General features: G+C 47.2%; 1 protein-coding gene across 2 annotated transcripts in view; it reads right to left on the reverse strand.

The window, feature by feature from the left end:
- Positions 1-14701, reverse strand: part of SNAP25 (synaptosome associated protein 25) — a 60536-nt gene extending 45835 nt beyond the window's left edge. Inside the window, exon 1 of one of the 2 annotated variants that reach the window (XM_071437991.1) lies at positions 14332-14701. The gene's annotated coding sequence lies outside the window, so the exon portion shown is untranslated. The remainder of the gene's footprint in view (positions 1-14331) is intronic. The other variant, XM_071437913.1, reaches the window with a different exon arrangement.
- Between the last annotated feature and the right edge of the window lie 918 nt (positions 14702-15619).

The following is a 15619-nucleotide window of genomic DNA, read 5'->3' on the forward strand; positions in this document are numbered from 1 at the left end:
CATCCACCCCCAGGGTCAGGGCAGCCCCTAAACGTGACCAAATCAAGTTAGACAGAAGGCAGTCACAGAATGTGAGCCTTCCATGTGTCCCCAAAGCCACCTCCCAGAGGTGCCTTGGCCATCTTCCCAGGATCACAGGTAGCCTCAGGCCCTTGGTGGCCCCATCCAAGGCCACTAAGGAGCAGCACCTCCTATCAGTTTGTTTTCCTTTAAGACACTCCAGTGCCCACCAACAGAAGAGGCATGGAGTGTGGGCAAAGCCAGGGAAAGGAGAATTGTGTTCAGCTTTTCCAGCTGTTCTGGAGGGCGATTTTGTAGAGCCTGAGACTTGAGAAGGTGCCAAAGGGGACCACAAGGGATTGTATGCTGTGGTAAAAATACAGAATTCAGTAGGACATCAGTTTTAAAATATTATTTCTCCAGCCATTTGTTGATTTAAAAGAGATCCTTCTTTCTGACCCATGGCACAGCACCTGCTATTCCGAACAATATAAGTTTCAAGGCCATGTATTTTGTTCAATGCTATTTCCAGGAGAGACAGGAACCTGCATCACAGGCTGCCAGCCACAGCTTCCATATTATCCCAGACATCTGATGCAACATCTCCAGAAATGGCTGGACCATGAGAAGCCCAAACTGGTCTCCATCTGCTTAATCTCATCCAAAAATGAGACATAAACATTTCCCATTTCCATTACAGTTCTGTCACCAAAGTTAGGAGGTTGGGAAGGCTTTTTTCGCATCTTCAAAGCACAAACAAAAAAACTTTGTCCCCTTCTCTCCCCAGTTCCAATTGTATGTCAGTATTTCTTGGCTCTGAAGTCTATAATCAGTGTAAGTGTGTTAGGGGGTTTGGGACTAAACAATAGAACAAATGTCATTCATCAGCAGAGACTCTTTGGCAGGAGCTGAACGAGGCTCATGCCAGACAGAGAGACTGACACAAGTAAGCAAAGAAACAGTAAAAAGTTTCCCATTTCATTGGAAATGTGCAATATGCTGATTTTATAAACTAATCAAATAGCTATCAAAATGCTTACTAAGAAGATTAAAACTCTTCATTTCTTACGTAAATGGAAGCTTTGCAGAAAATGAAAAAAAAAGAAGTACTTATTTATTTCTAAAAATTACTGTCATCTTTTTCAAAGCTTGGACAGAAATGATTCCTTTTCTTTCCTCCAGCAAATCAAAGTTCTGTTTTCAGTGCCTGGGGATCTGACTACCTTGTCACACATTCTGCACACACACTTAGCCAGCCAGCCACTGAATCACAGGCAATAGGTTATGTTACTTCTGGAGGGAAGGACTGTTCTCTCAGGGGTTGGAATAGGTACAAAATGCAAAACATTTCTAATCTAAAATACTAAATTTCCCCCTATATTTTGCATTTGGAGCTTTCATATTTTACCATATAATTGAAATATCCTCATGTGAGAAATACTAATTAGTTTAAGCAGTAATGGAGGTATTTATCCAGAGTGAGGTGCTTGAATTCTGAAACAAATTCATTTCAACAGCATTGATTAAACAGTATTTCCATATTCTTTGCTGGCCTGATTTATTAAACAAACAATTAATCTCTCAGTGACCCATATTTCACAACTAGACCAGGACATCATTCAACAGGACACTACAACACAGTAGATAATTAAACTTTACTGGTAGTTTAGTGAAAAACCTAATTAATCACAAACAATAGTATTTGTGTTTACCAGAACAAATATTTACATTTTTACATATGCAAAACTGACGATATTGGCTTTCACAGTGACAACAAATATTTGCAGCTCTTTTTGTCAATGTATCTTTTTTTATTGAGTACTAAAGAGCCTCATCCTTTAGCAACCAACTGGCTTCCTTAGTTCATTATTAACCTTCATAAGGTTAATTCTTCACATGGCTTTACAATGTGCTTCCCATGAAAATGGCACTTGTCCTTTGCTCTTTTACGGATTCTAGGCAGAAAACTTCAAGAAAAGTCAGAGATGTTTGTAGTAATGGCCAACTAAGCTGTCATCTGACCTAGAAATGGAACTTCTTGAATCACAAGCACAAGTGAGTGCTTTAATTTCCTATGACATCTGCAGTTACGTCTGAACATTTCCCTTTAGTCCATCTGGATCTGGCAGTCCTGCAGTGTGCATCATTTGCCCAAAAAATGCCAGATTGCTGCTGACCCTCACAAGTCCACATGCATTCGTCTTCCAAGAGAGACAGGTCTTGAGAGTTCTGTTAAAAATTTTTAAATAATCACATGTCTCTATCTCAACTCAAAATAATCCACTCCTGTCCTGAGATGGACACTTTTTTTGATCCCCTGCACCTTGTTTGCTGTGTCCCATCTCCCACAGAGTGACCATGAGTTTGAGAAAATGAGGCTGTCACCCAGAACAAAACCTTTTTATACCTCACTGGTTCAAAGCCAGTTTCATGTCTTTTCCCCATACTCCAACATATGGTAGTACAGAAAGGGATTTTCTGAAATTCAGGTTGTATGTTCTTGTTCCAGCATTCCCAGGAAGTTGCTTAGAGTTTTCCATGTATAATACTGTATTAGCCTTCCTGCAATAACTATTTGTTCCTCTCTGTTACTTGTGGCAGGCCTGAACAGCCTGTCATCTTCCTTTAGGATGACTTTCAACAACACTAAAGCATCTAGGAGGAACATTTTAATCCAGACAAGCTAAATCACTGTCCTAGATATTTTTCTTTGCTTGGTGTGATTCTCTGAGGGCTGCGTCTCTTGTGACTGTTGCTGTGACAGTTGCTATTTCTGCAGAGGTGAATGTGATAGCTCAGCTGGGGAAATGGGATCAGCACACATCCAGCTGCAATTCTGCATTTTAATAGCCTCAAAACAGAGTTATTTCACATGTCTCTCTTAAGATTTCTGTCAAAAATCTTGTGGATAAAGTTACAGGAAAAATGCTTGCCAAAATAGCATTTTTTGAAACACTTAATTAGGAATATTCAGAGAGAGCAAATTCTGGATTTGAAGCACAAGCTTTTCACCATTCCCACACCTTCCCACATCTGCAGCCCTCGCACACTCAGTAAGGGAGCAGGAAGCCCTTGGGACAACACGGAAAGAATGCAGTACAGGTCGAGCCTCGAGTGTGTGCAGTGAGCTGTCTGAAAATCCAGAGGATTTTTTTTCTGAAAAAAGACTCATCAAATCATTTCAGATGAAGAGGAAGCCAAGGAAATCAAAATTCGTGGTGAGCATTCCCAGAGCACAGAAAATGATGGGGATTTCACTATATAATTAGTTTGCTGCAAATTGCTCTCTGATTTCTTCAGGTGCGTCATCCCTTGAGCGTACCTCAGCCACGTGACTGCTGAGGTGCTGATGAGCCACTTTCCTCAGCCCTGCCTCTGTGCTGGACTGAAAGAACAGATCCAGCAGAGGTGAGTCAGTTCTGCTCTGCAGTGCTGGACAGAGAACCTGACCACGTTCTGCTGGAGACAGGTGGTGACTCATAACAAAATAGCTCTTATGCTCAACTGATTCAGGGTTTGATGGAATACAACACATCCCTGCCTTGAACAAATCGTGGTGTGGTTGTGTGTGTGTAACTTTCTGCAGTGTCTCAGGCAGAATTCAGTCACCGCTAGCTCTGAGATTCAGGGAGGGCTGCTGCTGTTGGTTTCTGTGCAGTGTAAAGGAGCACAGCTGGAGCCCTGTTTCCTTGAGGGTGTAAAGACGGGTGTTCAAGGCTTGCTGAGCCTCTGCTGTGCACTGTGTGCTCCAGTTGCACACTGCACTTCCATGGAAAGGAGGAGCAGCTCCACAGCTTGTCCTCTGCATAATGCAGCCGTGTGTTATTGAAGTGTGTGAACTCCAGACGTTTGCTTTGTGAACAGGCTCCTTTGTTACTGTGTCCAGAGAGTTAAAAAGGGCCTAATTATGGCCAAACAGATCTTCCTCTTCCACTGAAATGTTTTGAGAAGTGCCTATGTTAAAGAGCCACTCTCTTAGTGTAAGAACTGCCATTCTTTCAGTAACAACACCCTTAAACCTGGAGTATTCCTGACAAAGCTCCCTGTTGCTCTGGCAGTTAGTGCTGTCCCAGCTCAACAGCCTGTGATGGGTCAGCCCTGATTATTCCAAGTGCTCACCAAAGCCACAACTCAACAGTTGTGGTCCAAGTGCTCACCAAAGCCACAAAAGCCTTGTGGGTCAAGATAAGGACAGGGAGGTGATGCAGCAATTTCTCTCATAGGCAAAACAAGCCCAAAACCCAGCGGGAACATCTTGGAGCCAGCTGGCACTGGCTCCACTGAACCCAGGGGAAGTTTCTGGCACTTTCTCACAGAATTTGCCCCTCATATCCCCCCCAAAACCTTGCCACACAATCTCAGTGCACAGCCGCATTTCTGTGATTGCTCTGGTGAGCTCCCTGTCTGTGTGCCAGCTCAGGAGACCAGGCCCCACCAGCTCTGGACAGCTTGTCCCGAGCAAAGCAGTACAATCCCCACCAGGAGACAGGATCTCCAGAATGGCTGTGACTTTGCTCCCTTCTCCCCCTCACTCTGGCCCATAAAACCACTCATCTGAGCACCTGCTTACAAGCACAGGCAGGACATTCACAAATCCCAGCTCGCAGTGGGATCTCCTCCCTTCTGATGATCCCCTCCTTATAGTCTACCACTTCCATTCCCTCACATGTCTTCAGCTGGGAGGTAGCAATTTAAACACCTATCTGGCGCAATTAATTTGCACTGATAACTTCAGGTCTCTTCTGAAACAGGCTTCTATTTCTAACACACTTGAAAAGAGGGCCTTTTTTAGAATTTCTAGCAAAAGGAAAAGTGTCTGGGCTCTGCCTTGTGATATCACAACCACTGCTTTGCTTTTCTTTTCAATATAAGTGCTGCAGAGCAAGTGCACATCTCCAGCACCGCAGTGAGTGGGTAGCAGTTGTTATCCTTCTGCTCTGCCGTTTGTCTCTGAGACACCAACTGCAGGGGACACTCCTCACAAATCCTGCCATCCTGCTGTCTGTATGTGCCTATAAAACTGAGATTAGGATGAACCTCGGCACCTGCTCTGCATTGTGAAATGCAAAGATGGAACACAAGATTGGGGCTGCTAAGGGGAGTGAGACTGTTTTATAACCTAACACTTCAGGACACCTTTAAAATGACTCTATCAAAAACTTGAGGATTGACATTTACTTTTTAAGTCTAGGTAATTGTTGATTGTGTGCTCATAGGGAAAGAACAGCAAGAAAGAGAATTAAACAAAAAGCCCATCTTGTACTTTCTCCTTTCTCTTATTTGAGTCTGCTGGCCTTTGTCTTTTTTTTTTTTTTTTTTTTTTTTTTTTTTTTTTTTTTTGTATTTGTGTTTGTGCTTTATTGGGGTATTTTTTATTAGGGTATTTTTCATTTTTTCATTCCCCTAGTTATTCATTCTGTTTTTTGTCCTCTTGTCCTATTCTTCATCGATATTGGTACAGTGGATCATTTTTTGGTTAAGAGAAAGCAACTCTTCTAAGTCCAGGAACTGGCCTACTGTGTTTGACAACACTGGAGAGCCTGGTTAAATTTTGAAAGGTCTCTGACTTCCCTGTTGCAGGAAGGTGCTTGTTTTGAGAAATAGACTCTGACTGCAGGCATGAATGGAAGAACTCTGTCTGGAGAACAGCTGAGCGTACACCACATTTCTTGGAAATGTCACCGCAAAAACAGAATACACAAGGAAGGTAAAGAAATGGAAATCTTTAAACGGTGTTGGAGTCTCACATTCTGTGCTTGAACATCTAATTTCCAGCATCATGGAGTCTGTCCTGGCCTTTGGATCAGGGTTTTATCTCTTCACCTGCCAGGCTGGGGATTCTTTTAAAACTTTTGTGAGTAAAGTTCTAGCTGCAAGTAAAGGCTTTCTGCAGGCAAGGAAAGGACAGAAATACAGGATCATTACTGGGAAATAATGGAGCTCTTAAGAATTTGAACTCTAAAGAGGAAAGCAAGTTCCTTTATGTTACTCCATAAGGGAATAGGGGTAACCATTGGAAAATCACAGTACAGCAGCAGCAGAGCTGTTCATCAATCTAAATAGCAGCTTAATGACTTTGCAGATAAATGCTTGCATCCACAATAAAGAATTTATTGGATTTCACTGTTCAATTAAAAACCATATATTGTCACATTCTTCACTGTGGGCAATTTCTGAAAGCAAAGCTGGAATATTGTACTGCTGGAGAAGCAGTTAAGACAGAGAAGCCCTGCAGCCTGTGGGATATTCTGTTTTATAAGGGGTTCCATTCACTGATGAGTGACTTCTTCTGGCCTCTTACTCAGTGACCCAGTCAAAGGAGAGGAAAGCACTGGGGTCCTTGTAGCTGAGAGAGAGTGAGCTCTTCATCTCCACCTGCACTGTGTTCCTGTCTTCCTGCTCTTTCCCTGTAAGCCCTCTGTGATCTGGGTAGCCCATTGCCTGTAAAGCCTTGTGCATCCATTCCAAGGCCCTGTCCTAAATGGGGCTGAAAAGGGTCTTTCTCTGCATCTCCTTCTCTTGAGAGAGTGGTTTCCCTCAGGCCATTTGGGGAACATGATGAGAGCAGAGAGCTGAGGCTGCAGAAGTTGAGGTAGGACTGGGAGGAGACCCCAAACTCCAAGAAAAATAAAAAGGCAGCACAGCTATTGAGGCCTCCAGAGGATGAGACCTGCTGCTCAGCTCTTCTGTCACATGCTACCCTCTATCAGCCTGCTTAATACTGTAGCCTTAAGTGCCCTGGGCATTAATCTGGAAATTGGGGACCTTTTGTGTGACGTTGGCAGCTCTCTCGCGTTCTTATTTGTCAGCCTGTTAGAGGTACATGCCTGTTCTTGTTTACCAGGCTTAGAAAATGATCCTCAGAGCCTGCAAGTTGCTTCAGGAGCAGCCTATTTTATACTATTTAAAACAGTTAATTAAGAAAAAGGGAACAAGACAACACAATGTTTAAAAATGCCTTGCAAATATTGAAAATCTAAAGCCTGCAGATGGCCCTGCTGTTGCATTACAAAGGCGGTCTAGAGCATTTTCAATTATACTTAGTGCATTCCTGGTGCCTCGAGGGGTTTTTCCACTGTCTCTTGACGTGCTCATCGCTACAATGAACTAAACCGACAGCAAAGAACCATCCAGGCCTTTTTTCCCCTCCTCTCTTTTCTTCTGTATAATAAGCAAACCTCTTAGGAACATCGGACCTGAGGAGACTCGCTCCTTATCAAGTCCAGTCGTTTGTGACCACCACCAGCCACACCACACAATCCCTTCCTGCACTCATCCAGCGCCATCTCAAACCCCTCTGCTGCTCTTGGCCTTTCTGCCTCTTGCCTCGGCCTTGGTACAATAAAAGACCTACATTTTCAGGAATTGCAAATTCCGTGTGCCAAGAACAGGATTTTAATGGCAGAAAAGCGGCAGGAAATCCTTCAGTAAGCTCTGCAACCAGTACCTGTCTCCATACAGCTGAGCAAATAAAACAAGTGCTTCCCTGGGGAGAACTGCTTGTTGGAAGTTGCAGTGAATTCCAGTTTAATTGGGTTTGCATACCTTGGTTTGTTTCTTGAGGGCTTTTCACATCCTTGAGTGTCACTTAGGTGAACGCTCTCTGGAAAAGCAAATGTTTGGCTGAAATACTCAATTATTCACAGAACATAGCTGGGCTGTATGTTCAGCTGTCGTGTTACTGGTTTGGAATCGGTGCTGCTGAGGGGGGGGCTCAGTCCTGCTCCCCTGTGCAGCTCAGTGCAGCTCTGGAGGAACACAGGGCTCTGGCAGACTCCTGGTCTTGTGTAATGCACGAGCAAATGCATCAGTGTTTCATCCACCTTCTGCTCTGAGAGCGCCTTCTTCTCCTGCTATTGTGAATGCAATAGCAATAATCTGGATTTATATGGCATCTTCCAGCCAAGCCCTTTACTAACCAGAAGGGAACAATCATGGGTAACACCCTGTCAAATTCTAGGTAAATGACAACCACCTTTGTTGGGAGAATGTTGCATTTTGAGTTTAGGTCACCACCCTCAGGCAGTGGAAACTGCTATACCCTAATATTAATAAAAATATCTTTTCAATGATAAGGGGTACTTGTCCTGTATCTGAAGCTAAGGGATGTAAACTGGAAGTTGTTTTAATCTCAGCTTTTTCTTTTATGGATGGAGGCAATTTAGGCACTTGGCAAAGGTTACATTTATTTAATGTGTGATACTTGCACCTGAATCCAGATATCCCACATGCAGTCCTGGTGTTTTAATCCCCAACCCCCCCTAGCTGATGTTCAGATGTTACTGAACATCTCCAGTCCAATTAATCACCTCCTGCTGCTTTCTGCAGGAGCGAGCCATCCCTGTGAGCTGTGTGTGTACCCAACAAACAGGGAACAGGAATTTCTCCCTCACCATGGCACTCGCTGCCAGGGGCACAGGCAGCCCTGAGCCCACACAGGTGTGTGCCCAGGCTGTGCCCAGGCTGCAGGCAGCAGTGCTGGGCTGCACCAAGCAGCAGCTCCCTGATGCCTGCAGAAATGCCAGCTTGGCTGAATCCCTGCAAGGTGAATGCTGAGGAGCCGAAGGATGTGAATGGGACCAGGCTGAACAAGAAATACTAGCGCAGGGAGGAGAAAGAAAACTCCAATTTCCATCTAAAGCATAGTGAAGCTAATTTTAGTACCTTTTATTTTAAAAAATGCTTAAATATGCATGGGAGACTTCTGTTCCTGTTTAAAAAAGGAATCAGTGAATGGTAACACTATTTTGACAGATGAGCTCTTTTGAAGAAGTATACTTTTGTTTCGTGAAGTTTTTTAGAGTAGCTGGAGGAAATATATTTACCTCTGTAAGACAGATCAAGGAACTGGCATCTGCACAGTTCCACTGGGAGCTATAATTTCCAGGAGTGGGAAAAGGAACCAAAGGAGAGGTTGGCACATCTTCCAAATAACTGTTTTATACAAAAGGAAAAATACAATTACTACTTCTATGACTGTGTTGCAATTCAGGAACAGAATTCCTCTCCTTTGGGTGGAGGGTAAGTATAACAAATAAATGCAGCATGATGAACACTGAGCTGGGAAATGATCAGAGCTTTAGTTTTCAATCTAAACTTCTAGTCTCTTTGACAGACAAGTGACAGTGAAAGTATTTGGAGATTTACTGGGATTTTTAGCAAGGGAATGCTACTGAGAAAATGTGGGAGATGGAAAAGATCAATGCAGAATTACAAACGTGCCCTACCAAGGACTCTGCAGTGCCTTGGATGTGCAACTCCCTGATAATTTGTAGGTTTTGAGGAAGAAATAGCAAATATTGCATTTATTTCACAAATCACCTACATGAGACATCCTTTTGTAATGTCTAGGATACAAATTTTAGTCATGAGCACTGCCATAGTCCATGATAACTCTCATTTTACTCATGGATTCTACCAGTAAACACTGGCACAAAAACTTGGTAATATCAAAAGCACAAGGAAAACTATAATTATAGTGAAAACATATAAGAACAGTTCCTCTTGTTCAGTTTTAGACACTTGTACAGGGAGACTTGGCTTTGCCTCTGTTCTTTCATATTGCAACTCTATGAATACAATGTCTCAGCCATTAAGAATATTGCCTTTTAAAAACTTGAGGGAAGAAGCCTAATTCTCCTGTGCACTTAGTGGAATGCAGGAAAAATTCACCCTACTCCCCAGCTTGAAAGAACAATTAATGGCTACAGCTAGGAATTTCTGATTTTTTCTACACACAACTGTGCCTTCAGGAAAATCTCAGCTGTGTCCTGGGTTTTACACCACATTCAAGTTCTGCTGGTGTTATGTACCAGCAGAGTGCAGCAGAACCCAGCCTGAAACAGAGGCGTAACAGGCAGGATTCCTCCTCTGCTCTGCTGTTCATCTCTGCTCCCTGGCAGCCCTTCTGAGGCAGCCTGGCCATCAGGGTCTGCGGCAGTGAGACCAGGCTGGGGAAAAACAGGAATGGGCTTCGGGAGGGCAGCATCTGAAATGAGCTCTTTCTTTAGAAGAGCTGCTCCTTCAGCAAATAGACCCATTTCTGTTTTAAAACACAAACAAGGAGTCCCAGCTTGAAAGATTATTGGCCTGTAGCGTAGCACAGCCCTCGCTTATGCCACTTCACACCAATTGACAATAAGTTACATCCCATTCAAAAAGTGAAACAGAGCACTGTTAGCTCTAAAGAAAAAATAAAAAATCTCCTAAATAGCCTGACAGAGCACAGATGGCTCAGCACTAACATTCAGCTCTAAAAGGCCAGGAACAGCCATGATTAATTACTTAGTGTTTCCCTCTTTTCCTCCCTGTGCCTGTAGTAAAATTCAGCTTTCTCCAGTAAGAGATAGTCTCTTATTATTAAAAAAAAAAAAAAAGAAAAGAACAAAAAAAAGGAAAAGGTTATAATTACATTTTCTTTAGAATCACTAGTGCTAGTATATTTCAGAGGGAATATGTACACAGAATTTGTTTCCCTTTGAAAAACCTAAACTGCTAAATATTCTTTTACAAGTCCCACAAAATGATGTAGGGAAGTATTTTCTTTGATTCCAACTGACTTTGGATTAGACCTGCTGGAATAATCAAAATCAGAAGGTGACAGTCATCACCCTTCTCATCAGGGTCCTAATGCCTCTGATGTATTTCTTTCATCCTGGTGATCTTTAGCAGGAATTAAAAGAGGATTGTAGGTGAGCACGAGGTGATGAGCAAATAGCAAGTGAACAAGATGAAAGATGCAAGAGCAAAGCTAAATTTCCTCCTAAAATAGCAAGGCAAGTGGTTCAAACATTTCCTCAAGGCCACTCAGATCCACTTTTGGGTCTTGCAGTGTCAGCCTTGGGGCCATCACAAAGCAAGAAAGAACAATTTTGAACCTGTGCAGTTGACTTGCCTTTGTGCTTGGTGGAAAGTCCTAGAAAATGTAGTGGGATGTGGGACAGCATATTGAAAATCATGATCAGATAAGAGGCAGATTTTGCTGGTGGGAGTTTGTGTGTGTCTAAGCATTTGTGGAGGGAGTAACAAAGGGGTGACAGACAAGAACTAGGAAAATAACTTGTGTGTTTTGGAGAAAGTGCTCATTGCAATACAATGCAGCAAGCTGAATCTGCAAGGTCTGTAGGCAAGAAAGCCAGAGTGTATTGTAACTAATGAAAAACAGACCGTTGGAGGTTCAGAAATAAAAAGCTAAAAAAAATAAACTATTCCATGACAACTTACAGCCTTGACAAGCTATATCCAGCATTCCCAGTAGATGGATGAGCCCTATGCCTGCTCCAAAGCCCAGCTTCCTAGAGGTAATCACAATTTGCCTGAGAAGTGCATCCTGCAGCAGCTCTCCAGTAACACATTATTCTTGTCTGCCTTAGACTCTAAAGCTCTGAAATGCTTGAACAAGTCTGTTGTTGCAGATTGCCTGGCACTGGTCCAGCCCAAAGGTAGCTGCATTAGTAGCAGGGCATGAAACTCCACAGACAGAAAAATGCACTCTGCCCAGTGAATGCTGCAAAGTCAGCCTGCCACATCTGTTGTGGTTTTACCCAGCCTAGAACCCTGGAAATCTCTGAAATGAGTTTGTGTGTGCATATAAATATGTACAGATGAAAGTACCCTCCTTATGTTATAAAACGTTATGACAGAGATTGGGGGAAAAAAATGCAAGAGAAAGAGTAACTGTGTGACAACAAGCCAAGGTAAAGGGAAAACAGTTTCTGTTCCTCATTCCTGAGAGAAGGAATCATTAGCAAACTGAGCCCTACACCATGCCATATACTTTCTATTTTTCCCTGAGGGTTGCTACAAACGCAGCAGCTGTAGCCCTGTGACGCACAGACGTACAAATCGCTGAAGTTGTTCCCACTGACAGGAAAAGTGTTTTGTTTCGTTACCTCGCGCAGTTAAAGCGGTGCAAGCACCAGGCAGAGACCGTGCTTTATTTGCCTCAGCACTTTCATCTTGCCATTTGTTGCCATACCTAAAGCATAGGGAGAAAAATGAAAAGCTTTCCCTTGACCTGAAAAGCATCTCCCACCTCCAGTGCAATAAATCTGGGAAGTGGAGCTGCATCTCATTAGATGTATTTTGAGGGTTCATGCTGGCTGGATTCTGCTGTTCTTTCTTTCACTGCCCCCATGTGATCAATGGACACACAGCCTGGTCCCGAGAGCTCTTGGAAATGCCACTCTCATTTTCTAGTTAGCTGTGGAAAGAAAGTTAAGCTGCATTTATTTGGGGGCTGCTGTCTAGCTGCATTTGGTACTGTAACATGCTGAGTTTCTGCAACTCCTCTTTACTTTAGAGGCAGCCTCAAGCTTTTGCTTTTGTCAATCAGGCCTGCCTGCATCTTTGGTTTGGTCACCTCTGTTATCCTTTTGGCACCCATCCTAGGAACCGAACTCTTCAGCAGTCACCTCCTGGCTGACCCGTTCTGCGCGATGCAGCAGCAATGGAAAACCACTGCTGCTTCTTCCTAGACTGGCTTCTTTGTGGGATGTGCAGGTGGCTGGGGCTCAGGAGAGAGTCCCTTCCCCAGCCATTCCCACCGCAGCACTCATCTCCCAGATGGCTCCATCCCTCCCCTTGCCGCCTGCAGGGGTGGCTGCCCCACACCATCCTCGTGCTGATCAGTGGGGGAGCTGCTCCGTGCCCAGAGCTAGGTCGAGGAGGGGGTGTGGGACGGGCATGTCCTTGCAGATGCTGCGGCCGGGGCTGGAAGCAAAGGGGTCTGGGTCCGGAGGCTGCTCTGCCACCCCCGGGTAGCGCCGCAGGCCAACCCCCCATTTCCTACCCGCCCCCCGTTCTTCAGCTGGGAGCGAAACCAGCAGCAATTATTCAGGCCAAGCACGTAAATCTGGCAGATCCCGCGGCTCCGGTTTGACGCAGCTACGCAGCGCAGTGTCTGGACACGCAGCCCAATCCCCCTTTCACCCCTTGTTTATTCACCCCGCAGGAAAAAACCCAGCGAAGTTACCAACTTGGGACCGCACCGAGGCGTTCGGGCGGCTGGGGTGCCGGGGAGCGGAAAGGACGGGCGGAGGCAACGCCGGCGGCGCCGGAGGAGCCGGGGCCAGCAGCCGTGACGGGGCAGCCCGCGTTACATAAGGCGGCGGCTCCGCACCGCTCCGCAGCGCGGGGACGGCAGGGGGGGCGGCGCGGGCCCGTGTCCCCGTGTCACGGCGCAGCGGCGCCCGCGGGCACGGAGCGCGGCTGCGGGAACCCCGGGGGGCTGCCGGGGCTCCCTGCGGGCAGGGCCTGGCCCGGGGGGACCCCGCGGGCTGGGCGTTATGTAACCCCCGCCTTCCCTGCACAAACACCGCTCCACGGAGAGGGGCCGAAGTGCCGAGCGCCGATTAATTGCAGGAACTGATGTTACTTGCTTTTTGCTGTTGTTGTTGTTTGTTTGCTTTTTGTTTTTTAAATTTTATTTCTCCCTCTTGTCACTCTGAGCTACAGAGCCACAACTGCGCTTGCCCGCGGTCCTGTCCTGGAATGAGGGAGCACCGCCGCTCGCCAGTCGGGAATCGCTTCCCAGTCCCGTGTCCGGGGGGGCAGCCCCGGGGCGGGGGGCGCGGAGCCGCAGGGCTCTGCAGCACGGCCGCCTCCGCTGCCGCGGTGCTGAACATGCACAGACACAGACACACAGACACAGGCACAGACACACAGACACAGGCACAGACAGCTCGCACTCCCCGGTCCCGGCGCGGGCCCTGCGCTGTCCGCGGTGCTGAGCACACACACGGACGCACAGACAGACTCAGACACGTCCCCTCCCCGTCTCTCTCGGGCCCGCCGCTGTCCGCGGTGCTGAGCACATACACGGAGACACGGACAGACACACGGACAGACACGGACAGACACACGGACACAGGCGGGCGCACGTCCCCTCGCGGTGCCGCTCGGGCCCCGCGCTGTCCGCGGTGCTGATGCTCCGCCGCAGCCCGGCGCGCTGCGGGCGCTGCAGTGCCCGGGGCGGCACAGCCCCGGGCCGGCCCAGCAGCGCGCAGCGCCCGCACACGCTTCTCCCCGCTCGGAGCTGGGAATGGCGCTGGTTCCCCTTCTCCTCCGACATTGTCTTCTCCGCCAGCCTCCTGCCGCCCGCACGGCCGAGAGGCAAAGCCCGGCTGCGTCCCTGGCTCCAGCCGGCCATGAGGCTGGCGGCGAAATCACCCCCTTCTCCCTGCCTTTCTCTGCGCCCGCAGCAGCCCAGAGGCTGGAGACAAAAAGCCGAACGGGTCTCACTTTAAATATATCCTATTTCTCCATTTCATTACCGTCAACACGGCCCCCTCCCCGCGTTGAGCCGGTGCCCGCGGTGTGTCCCACCTTTACCTGGGCTGGCGGAGCGCGGCGCGGCGGGGTCGGTGAGTCGGTGCCGCAGCTGGATGGGAGGCAAGGACAGGAGGCTGCTGACCTCCGCGGGTCTCCTTCTTCAATGGATCGGGAGCCGTGCCCTCATCAAAGATGGCCGTCCGCTCCTACGTCAGCAGCTTTTAATAGCCCTCCCCGGCGGGGGGAGCGGGAGGGGGCAGAGCGGGCCGGGCGGGTTTGAGTCATCGCCGCCGCACCGCTCCCGCAGCCGGCCCCGCCGCCTCCCGCAGCCGCCCCGCCGCCGCCTCCCCGGGGCCGGGGTCGGGGCAGGGGGCTGGGGGCGGCTGCGGGCCAACCGCCCGGGCAGGGGGGCAGGGGCCCTCCCGCAGCAGCGATTTCCTCTGCCAAAGGGGTGGTCCGAAGAGGGTATCCCTCTGAAGTCCCCGGTACTCCATATATGGCCAATCTACGTGGGCTTCTATTTTTATGTGTGAATTCTTCCTTCTCTCCCCTCTTTTTATTTCTCAGAACATCCTGCCAGGGGTCTGGGTGTGTTAATCTGTTTATTCTCCCCCTCCTCCCTCCCCTCTCCCACGTCGGAGCAGCCAAACACGAGGAAATCCATGGTTAAGGACATGTAACTGATCATTTGAGGGACACGTTCAAAAATGAGAGAGAGAAATCAAAAACAAAGCCTGGACAAGTACATGAACATACACACAACACAGTGAGCACATCCCACTGCTGCTGAGGAAGGAAACGGTAACTCAGTTCGAGGAAAGTGCCTGGCTTATTTATCATTAATTAATTAAAATATTCATTCCGAGCGTACCTAATTTGGAGCAAACGGAGCTGTCTCCAGTGTGATTTCTAATGGGGAGGAGATCCTTTCATTTCATACAAAACTGTGTATGTTTGTAAAAATTATCTCTTAATGGGGATCTTAATGAACATTGGGGATTGCAGTTGAAGCTCGATGCTCTCTTTTGTAACCTCAGCCATCCTTTCCCTTTCACCCCACAAGCCTTGGCTTTCATTTATGGAGCCATCCAGACCAGGAGATGATGCCTCCCTGTTCCCTGTCTGAGCCTCTCCCACGAGCAGTGAGCGAGCCCTGGCTGGGTTAACTCTGACACTTGTGCGTGCAGGCTTTTCTGAACAGTCTGCAGATAGCAGAGTCAAAACATCAGTTCCACATCAGGATGATTCCATCCTCATCCTCTCTTCTTGCCCCCACTCTTGCCAAGGCGAGGAAGACCCGAAGAGAGGGAAGGCTTTGCAGCTGTATTTTGCAGCGCGTTCATCCTGT

This window comes from Agelaius tricolor, unplaced genomic scaffold (genome assembly GCF_023055355.1).
Source record: "Agelaius tricolor isolate 1412-34295 unplaced genomic scaffold, bAgeTri1.0.p SCAF_1, whole genome shotgun sequence".
Classification (NCBI taxonomy): domain Eukaryota; kingdom Metazoa; phylum Chordata; class Aves; order Passeriformes; family Icteridae; genus Agelaius; species Agelaius tricolor.